A 22,506-nucleotide genomic window follows, 5' to 3' on the forward strand; every position below is an offset into this window, starting at 1 on the left:
AGGCTTGATTACAGACAAATAGACAAAAAGCGTTACCAACCAAACAAAAACAACAAGGAATTATTCCACGGAGGACCAGAGGACAGGAAGACAAGCGTACTGTCCCGCGTGTCACAGCCTCAGCGTGTTCTGTCCTCCCCGAGGCAAACCCCAGCTCGCGGGGGATGGATCCCAGGTGCAGCCGACAGAAAGACAGGGACCTGGCTCTCGCTCGCTGTGCTGGCCGCCCGTCACTCTCTCCCCTCCTCTGTCTGCTTCTGTGTCCCGCTCTGTGTCACGGCCAGCGACACTCACCCGACTGTCCGTGCGGACACCCTCGCTTCTTTGATTTGTGGCCTTCTTTTGGACACAGTTCTGCTATTAACCCTCCAGCTCTATCAACAGGGATGATAAATACAGTTGATTTCTGCTCCTGGCCTACTTCTGCGTGACCCAGGCGAGCTGAACGCATCCAACGGGCGCTGGAAAGTAAACGCAAGGGCTTCAGGCGCCAATGTCAGGAGTTACAAAATAATGTTTTGCTTTTGGCATGAACCGTCACTGAAAGTTATCAAACTACCATCCCATGAGCTCATGGCCGCTCAGAAAGTTTAGGTTTGAATTTTTTAGTTTTATTTTTTTGGGATTTTGTTTATATTTAATATTGAAATGTTAAAACATCTTTGATGTTAGGATTATTGAAATTTTTAAAGAAAGAACTCTGCGTAAGCCCGAAAAATACAAAAAGAACATTAATGATCTTTACTCATGATTAATCTTTTGGGTTAAAAATATTTTTACACAGCAAATGTATTTAATTATTTGTTCTGCAAAGCGCCTGCCATCTTCGGTTCTTTTTAACTCCGAGTTTAATACATCCGTGTTTGAACGGAGAAGTCCAGTAAATGGAAATTGCACAGAGTTCTTGACTCAGAAAAAAATGCTGCAAACATTGTTTTTAATTTTAAAGAATTGAATCTTAGTTATTGAATCGAGTCTTTCATGATCTTCGGAGCTTGCAATCTCTGTCTTTAAAAAGGAATCACGCACTTGCTAACCCACCCCATAGCCACGTCCAGCACGCAGCGGGTCTGTAGGGATCACGACCCTCTGTAGTTGGCAGGAGCAGGGGTGACCTCCGAGGTCTTGAGGGTGAAAATAGAGAAGCACGTGGCTAGGGAGCTGATGGGCAGAGGGCGTCGCTGGCAGTCACTTAGTACTGGCTTTTACATGTGATACGGCGAGCTGTCACATGAATGCTACGTGGCAGGGTCAGAGCACGGGCCCCGAGCACCTCCTGTGGGCATGAGCGCACCTCGGCAGTCATGGCGTCAGTCGGAACACCGAAGGAGGTTGTCGCACCAGGTTAGGCTAAGACGGAAGATTCCAGTCCCTGGAGTGAGAGTCACAGCAGGCTTCCACAGGACTCTTCCGGTGCCTCGAGGAATTCTCCCAGTGGGCGATAGATCTAAATAAAATGACCGAGAACAGAGTCAGGGACGAACCTTTCAAAGTTCTCGGTCAGTTTCGTGGATTTAAAATCCTGTTAATAGCTCAGGTGGTTTCTCTGCAGGAAAATGGGCACCTTGTCTGGGTTCAGAAACTCGAAGTGTCTCGGCCGCCCCGCTTCGGGGACGGGCTCTCCTCGCCGCTGGCCGCACGGCTGTGCTTTCAACATCCCACCTGCATCACGAATCAGAAACGCTAAGTCTGACGATCAGTGCAGCAACCCTTCCCAGGACACCGTTTTCCTCGTATGGCCCATGAACACATGTGCGTTTGTTTCCACGTAGATCACTTCTTCTGAAACGTGTCACTTCATTATACATACGTGTTTGGCCATTTTTCGTGTTGTTAATCAGAAAAAAAGAACAAAGTAGGAGTGAGGAATCTCCAAGGATGCAGAGGAAGCCTCGAGATTTATAATCTGTGTGTGTATTCATCTCTCCGACTGTCCGTCTGTCTGTCCATCTGTCTCCAGCCTTGAGAAAAGAAAAGAATCTCAGTCCTGAATTCTGGCTTGTATAGGAAGCGGAAAATGACAACTTTTCAAGTATAGCAGCTCAGACGAAATTCTCCCAGCAGGACTTGGGGAAGCCTGCAAAAGGGCAAGTGAGAGCACAGGTAAGTCCGGGAGGAGCAAACATGCGACTCGGAAGCACCAGAATCAAAGCACGTGGAATATTCAGATGGCCAGAGAGAGAAAGAAGAATGTCTCGAATTTTCTCTTTCAAATTCAATAAAGCAAAATGAATTTACGATCATTCCATTGAAATTTCAGGGTATGGATTGGCTAAAAAAATTTAAGAAGGCGCTTAATGTATATTAATAGTATAGCACAAATTAATATTGATTTATAATGTATAAAATATCTTTTATAACTCATTATTATATGTTATTTTTACTATGTGATTAAGAAGCAAATACAGACAGTCTTTCAAATGTTCACCATCATTCCATTTTACTTTCCTTAATTTTGAACTCTCTTAAATCCCATGGTTGCAACAGACATACGGTATATGATCTATATCTACCTATCTATCTTTCTACCAATTAATATCACCTATCATCTATCTAGTCATGAAAGCCAATCAAGAAAACTGTCCATCAGGGCTGGAATAGAACATAGTCTAAATTCTATTATCTAAGTCATACAATCAATATTAAGAAATATTTTTTCTATTTTGCATTTGAATTAGATGAAAAATACATGCAGTATATATATATATACTGAATTACTTAAAATTCTTTGTATAATTCCATTTTAACTTACCTATTGTAATTTTTTTATTACTTCTCTTTGTATTTTTTAGTGTTTTATTTAGTAATTTTGATATAAATACGTACTTTTCTCAGTTTACTTAGAATCAACGTTTTACCACTTTAAACGTGACGCAGAAATCTTGCCACGTAGATCCCTTCACCTTATTTGATACATATCATTTAACACCTATTAATACGTACGTATCTCAGGTGTCATGTGTTACATCCGCAAACACTGACGGTCTTAGCCGACAATGTTATTTCCACTTGCTCTTCACCACCAAGCGTATTTGGAAGGACTCTGGGAGAATGACGCATTGTATTTCCCCGGACAGTTGTTCTTTCTGCTGCTTCCCTTTGCTCCAGCTGCCTGAAATTTCCACCCCTGTCACTTCCCTTCACCGAGCACGGTCCTCGGCAATGCTTTTGGATGATCTGCTCGCAACGAATTCGTTCAGTCTTTCCTTCCTAAGAATGTCTTCATCGCATATTCATTTCTAGGGGATATTTTTGCTAGGTATAGAATTCTGGGCTTGTCGCTTTTTTCCCTTTAGCACTTTTCATATGTTCTACTTCGCTCTGCCCTCCGAGTGTTGTGTCCAGAATAACCAGACCCAACTTGAGTGCTCTTAACCAGGAGACAGTTTATTAGCCGGCGGCTGTCCTTGCAAAGGAGCAGCCTTGAAATGCCAAGATACAAGGTTTTTAAGCCCCAAATCCCATTCCTCATTCTGTCTTAAACACAAAGGTCCATCTTTCTCCTATTCACTACCTGTCAACCCACTGGTCAGGTGTGCAAGCGGGAAGTACAGAAGCAGAAAGCTTGTTGTTAGAATGTTATGTTCCTATGGGTGATCGCCTATGTTCCCATGGACAATAGCCAGTGTTCCCATGGGCGATGGCCAAACAGTAATTTTCAGCTTATATACAATTGATTATTTTTCATGCCACGCAAGCAAGCAGGGTTACACAGGCTAAAATTGGCAGTTAGTGTATGAGCTCATTGTTACAAGTTTCATGATTAACAGAATGTGGTTAGAGGTTCCAGAAACTAGGCCTAAGTTATAGACTTCCTTTGTCCAGTTTCAGGTTTTAATTATTCTTTAACCCTTTCACATTTCAGCAGGCCATTACACGAGGTGTATGACAGGAAATGTGGGTCCCTAACATTATTGTCCCCCTGCGAATAATGAGTCCACGTTCTTGCTCTGCTGTCATGATTTTTAAATTCCACTTTAGTGTTAAGGTTTTTGATTATGATGCATCCGGTCATGGATTTCTTTTGACTTTGCCTGTTTGGATTCAACGAGCATCAGACAACTGTGTGTTTATATCTTTCACCAGATTTGGGAGATTTTCGGTTATTATTTCTTCAACACGATGCTTTTGCACTGTCTTTTCTCTCCTGAAACTCTGATGCCACGAATATTATATATTTTGCTATTATCTCACAGTTTCTCAGGATCTGTTTATTATTTTTGAAATAATGTTCCTCTTAGCTTTTTTCTCTCTAATATATGTGTTATTCTGCAAGTCCATCAGTGAGTTTTTTGCTAATACTTCATAAGTTAATGTTCTGACCACACTGAATAGCTCCTTTAAGCATCTGCATAATAGCTGGTTTAAAGTTCTTGCTTGATTCCTTCACGTGTTTGCCGTCTCGTCACAGAGGATCTGCCAACTGATTGTCTTTTCACAAATCGACACATTTGTGATTTTTTTCTAGGATGAGCACCTTTACACTGTTGGCATTTTTGACGCAGCAGGCAATTAGCTGGCTTAGCATCAGGTGCCACGGTCTAGGCCGCCATCCACGGGCTGCGGTCCCGGTGGCGTTCACGTTGCAAACCCTCCCCAGTGCCATTCAGATTCTTCCACAGCAGCATCGTCGAGTCTGGGCTGTGAGGCTCACAGTCCACGGCAAATGACCTGGGCCGCGTTCCCGCCTGCGCGGCTTAGGGACAGCGTGGGGCTCATGCCCGGTGTCGGGGGCTCTGCCACATGCTCCTCCATCCCAGCCTCCTTTGCTCCTGCAGCTGAGACCTTGGACTTCAGATTTCCCGCCCCCGCCCCCCGTCCCCGCCCGGTTCCTCCCAGAGCTCTCCCCCTCCATCGATGCCCGCTCCTGGATTTCTAGGCGCCTTGGAAGGCAAAGGATCACACTGGCCGCCAGCTCGATGAGATGGCAAACCTGGCATTCTTCTGTGGCCAGTTACTCTACCGAGTCCCCGCGTAGCCGCGGCAGGACGTTCATTCCCCATCAGAGCTGTGTCCAGTGGGAAACACCAGGCGGATGCGCCGATGGCCTGTGTCTGAGGACCAGCAGTCCAGACCTCGCGTCTGAGACACGCTGTGCACTTCGCGAGCACTAAATACGCACATCCTGGGGCAGACGCAAAGCTGGCAAGTCAGAGCGACTGTGCGATTGACTCGTAAAGGTGTTTTGTACCCATGAAGTCAAAAGCATTGTCCCGAAAATTTTTGTTCATACTGACATAACTTGGGACACAGCTGATCAGTTTTATTGCTATGTCACTATGCCACTAGCTAAGTAGGTACACTTAGTTAGACCCCTCACGGAAATAAAGCCACTGATAGAGACATTCAAATACATTCTGTTTTTACATAGTGTCATTTTTTTCCATTTAATATAGCATTATATTTGTTCACACTGTGATATTGTGTTACCTCTTTATGTAAAATAAGACATGGTTAATATCTTGAAGATTTTGGCTCCATGTAAAAATTCCATTTTTCCAGAGAATCTATTTTCTTCCTTTAGTGAGAAACTAGGAACTTTATAGATGCACATGTGGTCATTTTTTTTTTTTTTTTGGCTCCTAAGAAACATAATGCTGAAGTTATTTCTGACTTAAAACACGTCCTGCGGCCTGAGGTGCTATTCACACACCGTCTGTTTATATGGCGTAAATTGACCTAATTAAATTTCCATTGTTGTATGTTAATAGATGTAAATTTAATCCTCTTCACATCTCTTAAAACGTTTTACAGAATCAACATAGTAAATCGTAGATAAAAAATAAAGCTGTGAAGAAATTTCCGTCCTGTGTTCCAATTTTTCCACAGAATGAGGAAAATAGGATTCATTGAAATGCAGACATAACATTATATTCACCTGTGACTTCCTTTCTCATGAAATTTTCAGTTGAACACTTTTATCTATATTTTCAAACAGCCTCAAATTTCATGATACTTTTTATCAGACTATTTATTTATTTAAAAGCCGAAACACAGAGTTCTCACAATTCAAACAGTTTTGTAAAGTCCACTGGAGAATATATATACAATTTGGGAAAAGGATAAAAAATCCAAAGTTCTCCCTAATTAGTTCCTTAGAGAATCACTAAAACAAACAAAAGTGTAGGATTTTAATCTCCCAGGTGCTATTTAATAGTACCCTAATAAAGTGTTACATATCCTTCGATGCTGTTTTAAAGTGAACACAGATGAATTATTTGGCTAATAATCAGGAGACCAGCACAAGCAGGATTTTAAATAAACATGATAGCAGAAACTGTGTTCGCAGAAAACATCGCCCAGTGCTCTTCTGATTATGTTTACTTTTCCTCTCTCTTTGGGCCTCATTCACTACATATCTGTTTAACGACTTGTAAAAATTTATCTCTGAATATCGATTTGTGCAAAAAGTGAAAAAAAGAAAAAGTCCCCTCTCGTGCCCTGTGCGATGTCGCATGTTCACCTTTTACTTTTAAAAGCAAAGTCCAGTGTTAGCGGTTGGCAGTGGGAGTTTGATCAGCCATTCCTTGCATTTTGAATCCATTTTCTGGCCAAGTCTCGGATGGCATGCCAAGGCCGTTGATCTGTGCAAATGCCAGTTTCCGTTTCCCCCTTCGCTTAAATATCGAGGTCCTTCATGCAAAACTGGGGAGAGGGCGGGGCCTGCGGCTGAGTGTGGGGTATGCGAGGCGGGGGGAGGGCCCGGACTTGGCTGAAATCGCGTAGATGATTGCCTGGCTCTCCAGACGTCCTTTGTCCGTGGAGATGGCTGTCCAAGTTGATCAGTGGTTTCCATGACAGCCAATCTGGATAATTCAAGCCTTCCACAGCAGGGATTTCAAGGGTCAAATTATTTTAAAAATTACCTAGTTTTCCCTTCCGCAGTTATCAGCTCACATATTAGTTGTTAGAATGTGGAGATTGCTTCTTTATGAAGAAAATATTGGAAATGTGTTCCCGCAGAAACATCAGCATGTCAAATTTTATGCACACATACTCCACAGGGACTGTTTTCTATTGCACATCTGCACAGAAGTGGATTCTAAAGCGATTGTTTGGTTGTCAATTTTTTTTTTTTCTTTACAAAGGTAGACGATGTTTCCCGTTTGTAAAGAGAATAAGGCAGACAAAGTCTATGGAAATGTTGAAATGGAAGATGTTTCTGATAATTTTGGCATTTCTGTTTACCTCCCCATGACCACTTCTAATTTCTCTCCTCCTGCGGGAGAGGGAGCCAGCCGGCTTCCAACTCATCTTGACTCCTGTGAGCTACAGTTTATTTTTCTACACGGCAATATAACCATACTTTTAAACAGAATGTTAGGTGGTCACAGGATCTTGATAATGCTAAATATTGTCACTGTTCAGAGATGTTTTCTGTCACATAATAGATTCAGGACATACAGGATATCTATCTATCTATCTATCTATTCTGCAAAATGATTCAGAACGAGGCTATTTCTTTGAGAAAAATATTGCACTCTGATGGCGTATGTCTTACATGGGGCTGGACTATATGACTTGATCGATTCTGTTGAATGATGATTCACAGGCTTCGGGAGACATCTGGAAAACGGTGAGAAGTGCCGGCTGAGCGTCGCTGTGTTGCACGCGTGACCCCATGGCCTTCAGGGTGTGGAGCTTCACACGTACACGTGTGCTCCGAGGACTCTGACCTTTGGCAAAAGGGACACGTGCGTTTGGCCGTGGCTCTCTGCGTGTCACTCAGATGTTCTCCAGTCCCCAACCTCTGCTTCGTGCCTGGATCCTAGAACAAATAAACGTCAGTAAGGAGCCCCGACGGGCACGCTAAAGACAGACAATAATAGTTTAGATGAAAACCCGACAGAAGAAAAAGGGAATTATATAAAAATAGCCGAAAGAGGGCAGAAAGGGAAGAAAAAGTAAACAAGAATAGAAGTAAGGAAAAAAGATAGGAATATGGTAAATTTAAATCTAAGCATATCAAATATCACATAAATGGACTGGGACTGAACCCCTCAGTTAAAAGTCAGAGGTCGTCAGGTTGGGTTATAAAGCAAGACCCAACTGCATGCTGCCTGCAGGAGACGCTCTGCCTCGTAAGCATATCAGGGTTAAGCAGAACGGGGCAGAAAGGTGTAACCCAGCCGTGTAACGGCACAGTGTAAACAGATGTACGCCTTACTGTTAAAGAGTGCAGCTGAAACTTATCGGAAACCAATGTCACCGTAAAAAAAAAATTAATTAAAAAAAGCTAGATGGACTATGTTCATATTCAACGAAGTCAATGTCAGAGCACATGATTTTTCAGAGGTATAGGAGGTCATTTCATAGTGACATATGTGTCAATTAATTCATCAAGAGAAAATGATGTTTTGAAACGTTTGCAATCCTAATAACAGAGCTTCAAAATACACGAAGCAAAAAACCAACGCAACCACGAGGAGAAACAGGCAAACCCAAATTTACACTTTCAAATGGCGGAAAACCCTACAATACACCTGTCCCGTACGCCCCCAAACTGCCACGTTCGTCGCAGATAAGAGAAGGTGCGATCGACTGCCAGAGCTGGGCGGGGCTTCTGGGCACGCGACAGCCGGACGTGTGTGTTTTGCTGAGTGCGATGCTGAGCAGAAGAGGGACCGTTAGGTGGAAACCGAGGAAACCTGAGAAAACTGCGGGCTTTGGTTCATAACGGTTTATCACCACCATTATGCTGATTCTAACGAAAATCAAACGATTATTTCGCATCACATACGGATGGGAACGAAAGCAAACATTCGGCGGCAGCGACGAAGCCGGGACTGGATGCCAGGTCTCTTTTCTTCGGGACAAGTCAACTTGCTCTTCAGACAAAGGGTCGTGGGGCGCAGTTATTAACATTCCCAAATATTAGCAGAATAGGAATAGGTAGCGTTTCTTTTTCGCGCCTTCATACATGTTTATGTGGCTCCGTTATGTTTTAGAAATCTCGCAGACGGTTTTTCTGTTGGATAAACTTTGGGATTTGTTCCCGACAGCCCCGATTTTGCTAGTCACAAAGGGAAGAATAAAGCAGAGAAAGATTTGCCACATCCCGCCCCGCAGAGCTGGCACTGACCCCTCTCCTAACAGTCCCCGCTCCCAGGGGAACAGGAATATCACCACGCAAAGCACGTTTTTCTATACTTTTAGCCTTTTATAAATATTAAGTCTAATACATCGCTGCTCGTGAACGCTACAGACCAAGGAGTGCATTGTTCCTCCGTGCAGTATTCCGTACCTGCCTATGTCCGGTTACCCGATTTTGCTGCTTTTAAATCAAAGTTCTTCGAGTATTTTATAGCAACCCGTAAACCATGTTGACATGAGGTGGTCTGGTAGAGGCCTTTGCGATAGGTAAATGCATAATGGTTACACACGGCGGCTTTTTTCCAACGAGAGCTGACGAGTTGGTGTCATCGGTTCAGATGCTGTTCACTTTGCGTTACGATCCGTGGGAGCAAACAAAAACGCATTCTTTCTAACAGTGGCAGCTGGACCTATTTTTTGGTGAGTCTTCACGGGCGGTAGGCTGCCTCTGTGCCTAGCACAGAACTCCTTGGCCATTCCAAAACCTGTCTTCGTCAGGGGACGTCCCCCACCACTGACTCAGCTATGCAACTTACTAAACGCTCGTTGTCCGAGTTCTGCTGCCTAACGATTATTTTTACTTTCTAGGTAAACCAGCAAATTCAAATCAAAATGAGAGCGAGCAGGAAGAAAGTGCCTTCCAGATGAAGCTTTCCGGATGGGATCTGAAGCCCGAAGCAACAGAAATTTTCATTAACATTCAGATTACATGTCATTTTGATTCACGCTCCCTAAGCAGGCTAATTTGGTTGGCAGCCAGCCTCCCTGCAGTGAGATGACAACGCAGCCTCCCTTTTATTGCTAATGATTCCTTGAGTGACAGCCGCGGTCTCAGAGCTCTGCAGGACACCTCACCCTGCCTGGCCCTGCAATGTCAGAGCTGCTTGTCCTGAGCTCCCGCGGTGCCATCCTGGCAGGTCTGCGACTTCAGGGACGGCCACCATCACGGCCACGCCCAGGCGCCCCCACCCTCCCAGGTGCCTTGACATCACCTGTCAGGCGCTGCGCGCCCTCAGAACAGCAGTCAGGAGACCGTGCACCGTGCTGGTGACCGGAGGCCCTCTGAGGCCCTCCGCCCTTCCCACTGGGCAGGGCTAACCCTGTGTCTCACGGTGGCTTCATCGGAGCCGTGACTTCCGTGTTGTGCTATGTGCCATTAGATTCTTCTGTTCGAATGTCACCAAGATTTCTTTTCCTATTTTTAAGTTTCATTCACTCTGGTTTGCAACACATATATGTATGTGATTTGTTTTTCAGGAATCGAAGTGTCTTGTTTACGTCTTCGTTTTCAGACTTCGGCTCAGTGCTCCACGGCCCTCCCGTTCCGATGTCCTGCCACCTGATGCTGTGTCCGGCTGTGAGAACACCCGCCTGCACTTGCTCTCTGGGAAGGAGCCCGCAGGTGCGGATTTGGGCGGGATGCGGGCGCCGGCGTCCGCTCCGCAGTGCGGCGCGTCTCCTTTGAATTCCTTGGGGCATCCCGAGCGGGGAAGGCTGTGGGCACACGGCGGTCCTCGGTGGCTGTTTGCGGACGAATGACGCACAGAAGAGGAACAAACGAACAAATCTGGACACCTCGGAACGATCCTCCGCCTGAGGCTCACCAGCATCATTTTTGAGTTTGTGGAGCTTCTCCCGCACCCGGGTCCCCTTCATTCCTTCCTCGTGATCGGGGCCCTGGACGGACGGAAGGTCAGAGGGGGCTCGAACCCCGGCACCGGCTCTCCTGTGCCATGGTGTGCCCGGTCTGCGTTCCCACGCGTTTATGCATTCTTCTGTTGACTGGGTCGATAGGTGGTCACTGAGTGTCCCTCACCTTCAGGGCAGAAGAGGCGAACGAGGTTGACCCCCCGGTGGCTGGATCTTGAACCTAATGAAAGGCAGAGAAAGGCGCCTCGAGGTTGAAAGGCGTGAGGGCCGCGGAGCTCCGTGTGGGTCGGAGAGCAGGCGACAGGGTCCGGGAGAGGCTGCCTCCTCCCAGGGCCGGGCTGGGGTCTCGCCTTCCCTGATGCGACGGTTTGCCCCCTGCCATCTAATAATGTGAGGTTCCGTGCACTGCAGAGTGTGTGCGAACACACAGTTCACAACTACAGGGAGGTAGATCCCTTTCCTGTGTGTGGTGGGGATCGGTGACCTGGTCTAGAAAATGAAACGTGTACATTTTCACGTAAAGCCAAATATCATGTGGGACGGTTGCAGTTCAGCTTTTAGGAAGTTCCGTAAAGACACATTCCGTTCAATATGCTTCCTTGCTCCCACTGTGGTGATATGTCAGTTAATTCTTTATTTTCCTCGATTTTTGAAATGCGTATGTGGGAGGGATTTGGGTTTGGGAGGAGAGAATGAGAGAGTTCGCATCAGAAACGTGTGCCTTTTTTAGCTTATGCAAAGATGTGGAAAGATCAATCAGTATCAAAATAATGAAAACCACAATTTAGAATCAAAATAATGAAAACCACAATTTATTATATTGCTTAAATTTTTATCCTCTCTGAAACTTTGTATTCACATCTATAAAATGAGGATAATATCGACTTATAGAGGTGTTTTTTAAGGATAAATTAGGTGATCTGAGCACTCAAGGTGAATAATTAAACTCTGAGCACGAGTCAATTTTTGTCTTCAAATGGCAACATTGCTGGTATCTACACAGCCAAAGAAAAGATGCATCGCGATGAAGGTTAAACTTTTTCCCTCACTTTATATTCTATTACCATTTCCTCAAAGTGAAACTATTTAAAAATTATGTCTATAATGTTTTAAAATCAAATTTAAAAATATGGAGAGACCGGTAGATGCAAAGTAAACTGAATATTACTGATTTTAGAATTTTTAATATCTTTTAGCTTAAAATAGCATCAGTCCAGGGGAAAAATGATCAATCTTCATGTTTTCCAAATTTACCCTTCACTTACGAGAGTTTGTGAAAGGCAGAAATAGTTAACTTGCAAGATCAACAAATTCATTTCGGTTCAAGGCCACGCTGTTTTAAGTGGCCCAGCTCAGACAGCGAGAGAATTTCGTAGGTAAAGCACTGTCCGTAATGAATGCTGCTCCGGATGTTGGGCAAGATTGCTTTCGAGGGTTTTCTAAGCCTTTTCTCTTGCAACACTGTCCTCCCGAGACACTGTCAGATATGACCAAGGACCGTTAGCCACCAAGGCAAGGAGCCGTCCTTGCTCTGCGTGTTCATTTCGACTGATGGTCGAGGAGCATGTTGGTGCAGACACCACTTGGAGCCGGGAGGGGAAAATCAACTTGCCTGTAAAAAGAAATGTAATGAGGCCATCATAGTGACAATCATCTTCAAATATCAGAATAGGATATGTTTTCTATGGCTCTAAAGGGCGAAAGTTGCTGGGGAAATTTCTTTTACTTATAAAGAATCACTTTGGAAAATTAGAGTTTTCCGAATCGTCTTTTGCAATCATAGTAACTTGCAAGGTCCTACAATTTTCACAGAGTGGACGAGGTCTTGTAAGGCACGTGTAAGCCTATTACTGCACCTGGCAGAGATCGGACTTCAAGGTCCTCAGCCTGGACGGAACATCAGAGCTCCTGGGGATGTGTTTGCAGCAGGGCGCCTGGGCTCAGCGGTCAGGAATCAGGCTCGCCTGGTCTGGGGCGAGGCCGCCTCGTCAGTTATGGGTTAGCCACGGTTAGAACAGCTCTGTGGCTGCCCTAACTTCGCCCAGATTTTAGAAGAGGCATGCCAGCTGGTTCCCAGAATCGTTTCTCGTCGGAAGACTCTGGCGCTCTCAGTAGGCACCGGCGCCCGTCAGAGTTAAGACAGCTGCGTACAGTTGGGGGGAGGTCTCGACGGCCCCGACGCCAAGCCCCGGCGGCAGATTGACAGCGTTTAAACGAAGGTTGACCCGCGCCTTGCTCCTGACTGCTTTATGAGAGGGGCAGGCATCAGCCAAGGCTTCTGGTCTTTGCCTCCAGTAGAGACAGATGCTGACGGATCTGGCCCGCCCATCTCCCCCCAGAAGACGGTCTCCTTGGAACCCAGCCAGCAGCTCGGTCTCAGGGACAGTGACCGAGAAAGGTTACAGTACACACCCTCCCACTCAGTGCCTTGCAACACTGCAGAGCCCGGGGTGTGTTTCATTAAGCCGCCCGATCCCCAGAGCCTGTTAGCAGAGGCTAGACACGTCACTCTCGGTACAGTGGGGAAGATCTTGTCATTCTGCAGTAGAAGGGGGACGGGAAGTCTGGCATCTCGGTGGCAGTGCGTGAGTGCGTGAGTGTGCGAGTGCGTGTGTGCGTGTGTGTGTGTGTCTGCTCCGATCCTTTTCTCTGCCACGGTTGCTTCCCATACTTTGTGACACCAAGTCTTGGCATCATCTCTGCCTCCACTGCACATGTGCCTCTGCTGAGAATTAGGCATTTAATTTTCTGAGTCCTTATTGTGGCTTTTTGGATGTAAATTTGCATTAAGTTATTTCTGTGTAAGTAGAGTTTTGACATAATCGGAGCACCAGCGTGACTGGTGTGGCTGCTGGCACATCATCCCATATCCATCCATCCCGTACTGCAGCTTAATTTAAAGGCTGGATTACTTGAAAATGCATTTATTAAGTCTGACCTAGTTTTTAAATATTTAATATTCCATTTTGGTTTTCTTATAACAAAAGAAGCTTCAAGGTCTCCCTGTTCTTGCCAGTTTTTAAAGCATTGATATCGACTTAGCTTAATAAGACACCGTACAGACTGTCTCTGGGCCACTTTCAAGAGTGGCATTTAAAGCAATTAGCAGTTCACACGATCTTCTGGGGACTTGAAAGTCGCAAAGGACTGGTCTGTAATTGTTCTTTATGAAAACGCTCCTCTTTCATTTTTTTCCCCCAGATTTGTGACTGTATTATGCTGAAAAGACTCAAAATCCACAGTAGAAAATGTATCCACCATCATCACAGAGCGAAGCCCGTTTACAGCTTAATTAAGGCTTATTTCTTTGATCCAAATATTCTGATAAGGGAAACGGTAGACACAGAGGCGGAAAGACAGATATAAATTATGGCGAACGGGGAAAGAAGAAAGCAGGGAGAAGATAAAAAAATAACGTGCAATGCAAATTTGCGGAATGTAAGCAACGTCTGTATGTGCACGTTGCTTATTCCATTGCAAAATAAGTTAGAGGAGCACGCACGAAAAACAATGTAACAAAAGACAATAAGGAACAAGAATCGGAGTGAGGGAACGTAGGAGGGAGGAGTCACTCGCAGCCAGGGGGATTCAGCGCAGAGACATCTGAGCACGGGTTTCGTGTGACATGGAGGGCAAGTCCCCTCGCGGCCAAAGCAGACAGAACAGGGCAACTCCACGCACCAGCTGCCACACTGGAGGGGTCGAGGCAATCGGAGGGGCAGAGGCTTTCGGTCCCGAGCACGCAGAGCTTCGCCGATGGAGCCACTTTCCAGGAATACTCGTGGTCTAGGTCAGGGGCCTCCAACCCCCGGGCTGTGGACCGGTACTGTCTGTGGCCTGTGAGGAACCGGGCCGCACAGCAGGAGGTGAGCGGCGGGCGGGGTGAGGGAAGCTTCATCTGCATGTGCGGCCGCTCCCCAGAGCCAGCATCGCCGCCTCAGCTCCGCCTCAGATCATCAGGTGTTAGATGCTCGTAGGAGCCCCGGTCCCTGGTGCCACACAGGTTGGGTGACCACTGCTCTAGATGACCACACCCAACAACGTAGCGATAATAAACGTGATAAAGGGTTTCGCAGAGCTGGAAACATCCGTTTGCATTAGGGTTCACTAACCAGGCACAAAGTCACACCCAGCTTGGGGAGCAGAAATAAAAGAGGCTCAGGTCAGCCTCGCTGCACCATGATGTGACGTGGTCGCCGCTCTTGGACTGGGAGGAAGTGGCGGGGGTGGCAGGAGGGGTTATGGCTCCATCAGGGCGGAGGAAACACGCCTTGCGTCGCACACGCGGGTAGGGGCAGGCTTTAAAACAGCGGAGGACTTTGCTTTTACCTCCTGCAGAGTTTGTAAATAACTGTAGCTAACCTGTGTGGCGAGAGCGACAGTAACTCTTACAAAACGCTTAGATCAAAAAGACTGAAATGCTCTACCGTATCTTTAAGTCTGGAACAGAAGAAGACTTGGGCATAAATTCTGATGGGCACAGTTTTGTGCAGAGCTCACGCTTTGTAACAAGAAATTGACATCTCAATGTTTCTTTTAAATAATAGTTTTATGATTTTTATAATGCGGCGTAATGAGCAAACGTGTCCTTTCGTTTTATTTTCCTTAGCTTACTTCTAACGGATGCAAACTCAGTGTAATTTCCCACCCTGGAGACTACACATGTAATAGATCTCACCTTTAACAGGTGAAATTTGGATGCCATCATTTCACCTCTACAAATTTTTAAAAATGGGACCCACTTCTCATTGGATGCTACTGCATTTCTGTTTAGACTCTCATGTCTGCTGAGCCTGAAGATGTTCTTCTCGCTGCTTATCCTGGGCGTTTGTGGCTTGTCTCATGCGTTGGCTGGACGTGTAGAACAGTGTTGAATTCTAATAGTGGTGGTGGGCCAATGGTTTTGTGCCCCGTTTTAATAGAAATTCCACTGTTTTGCATTAATTAGGATATTTGAAACCAGTGTGAAATAATACATTCCATTTATCATATTGAGATATTTCTTTTTCATATCAAATGTCCTGGCATCTTTTTTAATCAGGAAAATATTTTACATTTTAAAATTGGTTTTACTGCCACTCAAAAAGAGTGGATAGATTTCCTCTTCTAGCCTATTAGATGAATTATAGACATTAATTAGAAATACGCATGAATGTTTTTTGCAGTAGTGAGGCACCCTTGCAACCTTGGTGTGTTATGTGTGCGCGCGTGCGTGTGTGTGTGTGTGTGTGTGCGTGCACGCGCGCGTATGCATTTATGCGGGCATAGATATCTAGGTCATCAGCTTTTTAAAAATATTAATCTTTTTCTAGGCTTTGAACCTTGAAATGACTCAAAAAGTATATATATTCCTTGAGGACTATATAGAGTTCTAAATATATGAAACATATAAAACATATAGAAAGATATTTTTTAAATAGAATTCTTTTTGATTTACATTTTCCTAGAAAGATTTTTTTTAGTATATTTTAACCTTATTAATGTAAACTTTTATTATAAAACATGCATAAAACCTTTTTAAAAATCATCTCTTCTAGAATTGTGGTTCTACCACATTACTTGTTACAAATGTTTCTTATTTGGGTATCCTTTCTCAATTTTTTATTGAATAAATAAGACATTTGTCAGAGGTCTTAGATTTATTCACCTTTTTCTTTGGCATGGGGCATTGCATTTTTCCAATTCCTGCTCTTATATTTTGTTTTTCCTTCTTTGAACTTGTGTGGTTGGCATATCCCTCAGGACAGGGATTCTGAAGTAATAAGCAACACAGAATGGCTTTGACGCTCAGTGGCTTAAAGCGTCAAATCTGTGTCTTGCTCATGTTGCCTGCTACCTTGACGGCCTTAAACTCTAGTCTAAATTCATCGTTTCCTTCTGGGCATATTGCAAAATAGTCAACTCTTTCTTTTTATAAATAGTCTCTCCTCTTTCTCATACTTCTCATAGAAGCTGAAGGATTCTGAAAACAAAAAAAGTAAAACGATATGTTTTCACGCTTACCTTAAACTCTTCAGAAAACTCTCAGCATGCAAAGCGAGCAGGTGGCTGAGATCATCACTGTGCTCGGGCACCTGCCAGCCCCTTTGGGCATCGGCCCCAGGGTCCCTATTCTCTACTCCCACTGCCCACTTTCTCACGTCCCAAACCATCCCTCTTTCTACTTTTTGTGCCGACCTGATAATTGTTGTGTCGGTCATATACCAAATATTGTCACTTCACGAAATATAACAGGACCTTACACTGCATGATCACGACCATTATACGGTCAATTATTTACTACCTGCCCCCCGCTAATCTAACTGCTCCATGGAGGCCAGGAATGGCCCTGTTTTTTCAACTTTTATATTCTCAGCACTCGGTCCCTGGTGCCTGACACATAACGGGCACTAAAAATTATTTGTCTAATAGATGGAAAGCTTAGAGACCACCTAGGGACACCTAATGGAGCCTATTGCTAATAAAACATCATTTTTAAAGGGAAAGCCAAGCGTGCAGACATTTCAAAAAGGCCCCTAGATATCAAATTAGTCCGAAAATTACTTCTAAAAAGAGTTTCTAACAAAATTCTAAATGTATTCGAAGTTACGCATTCTATTTATCTTTCGATCCCCGACTCCGACGTTATCACCTCCCGAAGCTTCTCGAACCTTCTCCGTCTTCTACCGCGGACTCTAATGAATTCCGCTCTCGTCTTACCCGCTCAGTCGCGCGTGGGAGCGGAGACCTCCCTTTTGCATTGAGCACCCCATTTTGTGCCTAGTAAGTAATCATTAAACCTCTACCAAACAAATAACTAGGTTCAGGGCAACGCGTTATAGAGTGCTAAAAGTCAGCCAGCGCTAATGGAAGACCAATTACGGTTCACACATTCTACTGGACCACGACCGTGCAGAATACAAATAAATAAAAATAAAAACGACGTAGAGATCGTCCCTTAAAGACTTCCCGCGTTTACGTCTTGATTCCTGCCCCCACCGTGTCCTAATTCCACCCCTCCCGAGAGAAGCCGAGAGCATCGCTCCAGCTCCCCGGTATCTGCTCCAGCAATCACATGCATCGCAAACCCTAAGACAGCTTTCTGAATTTAAAGTCTTCATGCCTCATAATTCATTTATATTTACTGGAAATTTGGCTCACCACCGTTCAAATATTGCATATGATTAATTGTGCCATCGAATTTGTATGTTCGAGCTTATGTTTGCCCCAGTAAGTGGAGCCCTGCCTGTTTTCTCGTATTCTACAGAGAGTTTAACATGATGCTTTGAGTTTCCATTTGCATGACATTTGCATAAATTTGCATTCCCATACGATCTTATTAATTTTACATAAGACATGCACCTAATTCTAATGATAATTAAATCCCATCTTATGGTCCATAAAAGAAGTGGAACTGTTGAAAGACCCTGGATGACACAGGAAGTTGGTGAGAAGCACAGAATGCACATAAAAGTATTGGAAATGGTTACTCTCCATTGTCGCAAAAGGATTTCTATTGGCAACGCATCCCCTATATGTCATCTCATCTGGGCCCTGCAGGAAACTCGACGGCCGAGTAGGTGAGAGGTGATTCCCATCTGAGCAGAAGACGTGCGTCCTAGAAGTCGAGACTGACGTTCACACTCAGGGAATAGGTTCCCGGCAGAAACGCAGGCTGAGCTCCGGGTCGTCTCCGAAGCTGGCGCCTCTCCTACCTGTTCTCCGACAACGAGGCCACGGAGCTCTGATGGGCAGATGGCGGAGGACTGGACCACAGCCACGGGCGGTCTGCAAGGGCCTCCTCCTTCCCGCTTCCGCCGATGACTTCACTCCTCCCCATTCATTTACTCTGCCGAAAGCTAAACTGGACATGCCAGTGGCCACTCTCTGGGAACCTGCCCTTTAAAAGATGATTCTTTCGCCTAAAACAGCTTCGGTGTCTTAGGGAGATGATGCTCCGTGCCCGCAGCCACCCAGCTCAGTTTCCGTGATGACGCTGTCAGCTTAGATCGCAGTCGATGGCATCGATGGGTATGAAAACCGAACAGCCCCGGAGGTCGCCGTGGCAGCAGAATGTTTGCGGTGGGCGGGGGGACGCCGGGCCACCAGAATGCAAGCCTTTCCTTGGCATTTCGGATTATTCAAGATGCCCACATGCTTGGACCGATGGGATTTGGGGCCAGTCTCAAGCGGCATCCGTGCCAGTCTCAAGCGGCATGTCCTGGATCCTGCCATATATACTCTGTGAGACTCAACTTTCGTGCGTGTACCGCTGAGCCAATAAGCCTCCCTCACAGACTTGCTGTAATAACTGTTACAAGTATGATAGATAATGATCTGTATTAATGATACGGATAATAAATTATATTTCTATTGTTTTTTATGTTTGCTTGTCTCAGTGCAAACACCTCTGAGGCCACCATCATTGGAGTGCTGACTTCTTGGCGAAAACAGGACGTCGCCCGGATGCCACCATGAGTTAATGTGGAGTCGTTTCCCCCTAAAGCTTGGGAATTAGTTGTGCGGCCATGATGTTGGACTTGAATGCTTGCTGCCGATGTTTCTAGCGTTTACTTTGAATACTCAGTATTTCCGTATTTATCCACCTAGCTTTTCTTTCCCCTGTCCCCCTGTCATGCAGTGAAGGATAATGTCATTTTTAAAAGTGAAAGTAGTTATACGATATTGATGATATGAATAATCCACGCAGTATTGTCCATACCGTCCACATGAAATTTACGCGGGACGTTTTATGCTGTGATATAAAACATATAGCTTTTTGTTTCTCTTTAGCAGGAAAATACACTAATGGCCCAGAGCACGGTTCTGTGCAATGCCCTTGGCTTGCTCAGCGCGCGATCGTTTCAGCCAGCTGGGGGGAGGGGAGGATCAAACGGCGGAAGAGACGGTACTATTCCAACGACGCACGCGGACAGCGGTGGCCTCGCCCCTCGGCTTCCTCCGCGACGTCCGGCCTTTGTCGAGGTGACAGACACGGTGCTCTTATTCATGGCTGAGTGTTGGCTCTGCATGGTCCATGCTGCCTTTCTGTATAAATATTTTCCTTCAACTTCTCCCTAACTCAGCATTTTCTTTCTCCCTCATCCCCACTAACTTCGGAATTGTTTGGAGCCACATCAGCCCGTTCAGTGTCACCAAAGTTCTCTCTCGTGCACTAGCACGTGGGTGTATTTGAGTAAGACTTACCCTTGTACTTGTTCTTACGGGATTGTGGGCAAATAGAAATACATCCTTTTTGACTCTAGGATAATATCGTCACAACCATGGGGCAGCCAGAGCTGTCCAGGTGGATGGGAAAGGCAGAGGTGACTTGGGTTTCGGAAGGCGAGCACAAGCTCTTCAGGCGAAGGAAGGTGGAAGGAGAGGGAGCGGAAGCATCGACGCTATGAAGCCACGTGGAGTGGGGGAGGAGCCCCCAGACACTCGGCGTTTCTAGAACGTCAGCAGTGGGGTGGGGAGCGTCACGGAGTGGGGCTCGAGGGAACGCAGGGACCGGAAGTCAATGCAGATTTTGGTCTGTATCTTAGAGCAACGAGAAAGCTGTGAAAGATGTTAAGCCTGGCGATGGCATTTGGTTTGTATTTGTGATTTTCCATTTTGTTTTATTTCTGTAGTGAGCTAGCTGTAACTTTTATGTCGAAGTGTAACTTGCATAGAATGGCGTGCACGTATTTTCAGTTCAATACACTTTGTCTATGGGCATAGCTAGGTAATGCCCGTCTGCCTCGCAGAACCTTCTCAGCAACCCCAGAAGGCTCCCTCGCACCCCTCCAGATCGGGACACTTACGAGGTACTCTCCACTGTCACCACAGCCGCCCGGCACAGGTCGGTTTGTCTTTTTTGACCTTCTTTTGCCTACTGTTTATCCATGAGGGTCAAACTATGTCACCGCATGCAGCTGTAATTCGTTCTTCCTAATTATGATGCTGCGGCCTATTTTTTATGCGCTCTACTGTGGATGGACATTTAGAAAAACTTCGCTGTGGCTGATGCGTGGCAAGCAGACTGAGGGGAAGGAGGCAAAAGGGATGTTCTGTGGCCGTTTTGGACGCACTCATGGTGTATTGGGCCGGGAGCGATGACAGGTTGGATTAGGTTTGGAGAAACTGGATCCTTTCGAGAGGCGTTTGGGACCCGATAAATGATTCTGTGGACCGCTGGGAAGGGCGAAGAGCCGAGGGCGATGCTGGAATGTGTCCCTTGATACGGAGGCTCTGGGGACAGTGCGCCGTTTGGGGAGCGTTACGTGGTTCAGCTTTGGTCACGTCTGGTGCTCGGGACCCTTCACACGAACACGTAGAGCTGTCGGGGCTCAGCGGCCAGAGGTGGGGTTCTGTAGGGAAGAGAGAAACAGTCCATTGTTGGCGTCGTGATGCTGCCACCTGGCCCACAGACGCTGGCGTGCTGACAGGGCTCTGTTTCCCACTGGCACTCCGCTGGCAATCGCGGTGACACGTAGCAGTGTGTTGCTCACCAATGACTCGAGGAAGAGTCCTCCGGCCACTATTCAGGTTTGCTGTCTCCTCGCGGCCTCAGAGCGGTCTGTCCGGCCACTCACGGGACTGGCCTCTGAGGCGGGGACGGTCGGGCCGCTCAGGGACCCACCTCGGGGCCGGGCCTTCAGCCGTGACGACAAATGCTCCCTGCGGCAAGTGCTCCCTGCGGCAAGTGCTCCCTGCGGCAAGTGCTCCCTGCCACGCGTACGTGTTCGACGGACAGTTCGACCCACGGAACGGCGGTGGCCGCGGCCCAGGGCTCTCCCTGCCCGCAGCGCCGGAAGCTCCATCTTTTATATTTGCTCAGCATTAATAAATTTAAACCGAACGCTCGAGAAAGGAAAGTATCGATCTACAGCTGAACGAACTGTCCCGTTTTGAGGGTAGGTCCTCCCAACGTACCTATAGTTTGAATTCTGCTTCTTCACAAGGTACTAATGCCTAAAACCATCGTCGTGCTCTTCCTTCGTGTCACTGGGCCCCACGAGGGGCGTCTGTGGGCGCGCGGGGGGCGGGCCCTTCACGTTTCTGATCACGGTGATCCCGTCCGCACCCCCATTCGGGTGAAGCACTGGCGGCAGCACTGGCCAGAACGTGTCTTCCCGTGTGAGGCCTCGTTCACGCACGCGTCACGCACCCGGTGCGCCCACAGTCCTGCTGGTGTGACCTTGAAGAGTGCCCCAAGTGTGACCGCCCCCTGCTCTTGCACCCTGCCCTGGTGGCCCCCCACAGCCTCGCCCGTCCCCACCGCTGCCCAGTGTCCTTGCTGGGCCTTCCCCTCGCTGTCCTCCACACAGAGGCGAGACAACCTGTCACCACGGATGCCACACGGTGTCCCCCCTTCACTTACAGCCGTCTTGGGAAGTGGCATGGCAGCCTGGCCCCAGGATCTGTGTCCTCGCCCGCCCCCTCTTCCCGAGCCACCAGCATCAAAACCCAGGTTCCTGAAGGTGGCGTCCTGCCCGTGCTCCTTCAGCGACGGGACCTGATGGACGAACAACGATGTCCGCATGGCACTAGAGGTCGTGTCGGTTCTGAGCGTTCGTCCACTGTGACTCCTGGAAGCATGATGGACACGTTAAGTTGGAAGGGTGGGTGGCCGCCCCGGCCTGACGGGGCCGCCTGAGCGGCTGCGTACCATGGCGAGGGCCGCCATCGTCCCTTAGGCTGCAGGAGGGAAGGGGCTGCGGAAGCGGAGATGCGTGATTTGAAATTTGGCCGGAGAAACGGAAAACGCCCAAGTCCAGAAGACCTCACTGAGGGATG

This window comes from Pteropus medius, unplaced genomic scaffold, assembly GCF_902729225.1.
Source record: "Pteropus medius unplaced genomic scaffold, Ma_sr-lr_union100, whole genome shotgun sequence".
NCBI classification, from domain to species: Eukaryota; Metazoa; Chordata; class Mammalia; order Chiroptera; family Pteropodidae; genus Pteropus; species Pteropus medius.